Raw genomic sequence first — 650 nt, forward strand, 5'->3', positions numbered from 1 at the left:
TTCGTCCATTATCCCAGGATTTCTCTTTGCAGGATACATGTAAGTTCGACCAGTTTAGAATTCTTTTTTGTTGTATGTTCATTGTTGTTTTTCAAGTGTGATTTAAAAAAATCTTATTCTAGTAATTTCTTTTTGTATAAAACCTTGTAAGGCTAATGATTCTTGTATGCAACGAGACGGCGGTTCGTTTTGGGAGATTAAATTCCCCGTTTGTGTTATTAAAAGGACGGGAATTGCGGAAGGATACATAAAACATAGTTTTAATATTGCTAGTAATTTGACAGTATGATTACTGCAGCATTCTGCTGAAAAGTTATATGAATATTTTATGAGCCTGTCGGAGTGTAGGGAAGTACCGAGTTTCATTACTGAAAATTTGATACGTTGCCTTTGTGTGTACGTTATGTGAGACCAATTAGTGGTTTATAAAAGAAGAAAATTGTGTTCATCAAGTTTAATTACATGAACTTTGCGAAGAGGACACGGCGACGGGGAAGAATGGCGTTCACAATGAAAACAACCATGGGCTCAGCCACAATGGCACTGGCTTTATAAAGCTGGGTCGTAAATTATTTAGAAGACGCAGGCGAGGGATGGAGCAAGAGGGGAAGAAGGAGAGGAACGGGAGGAACGAGAGGAACATGAGGATA

General features: G+C 38.3%; 1 protein-coding gene across 1 annotated transcript in view; it reads left to right on the top strand.

The window, feature by feature from the left end:
* LOC119585330 (roundabout homolog 1-like) overlaps positions 1–650 on the top strand; it is a 189,296-nt gene that overhangs the window by 13,320 nt on the left and 175,326 nt on the right. The gene's annotated exons all lie outside the window — the stretch shown is intronic.

Source organism: Penaeus monodon, chromosome 19 (genome assembly GCF_015228065.2).
Source record: "Penaeus monodon isolate SGIC_2016 chromosome 19, NSTDA_Pmon_1, whole genome shotgun sequence".
In the NCBI taxonomy this organism is placed as follows: domain Eukaryota; kingdom Metazoa; phylum Arthropoda; class Malacostraca; order Decapoda; family Penaeidae; genus Penaeus; species Penaeus monodon.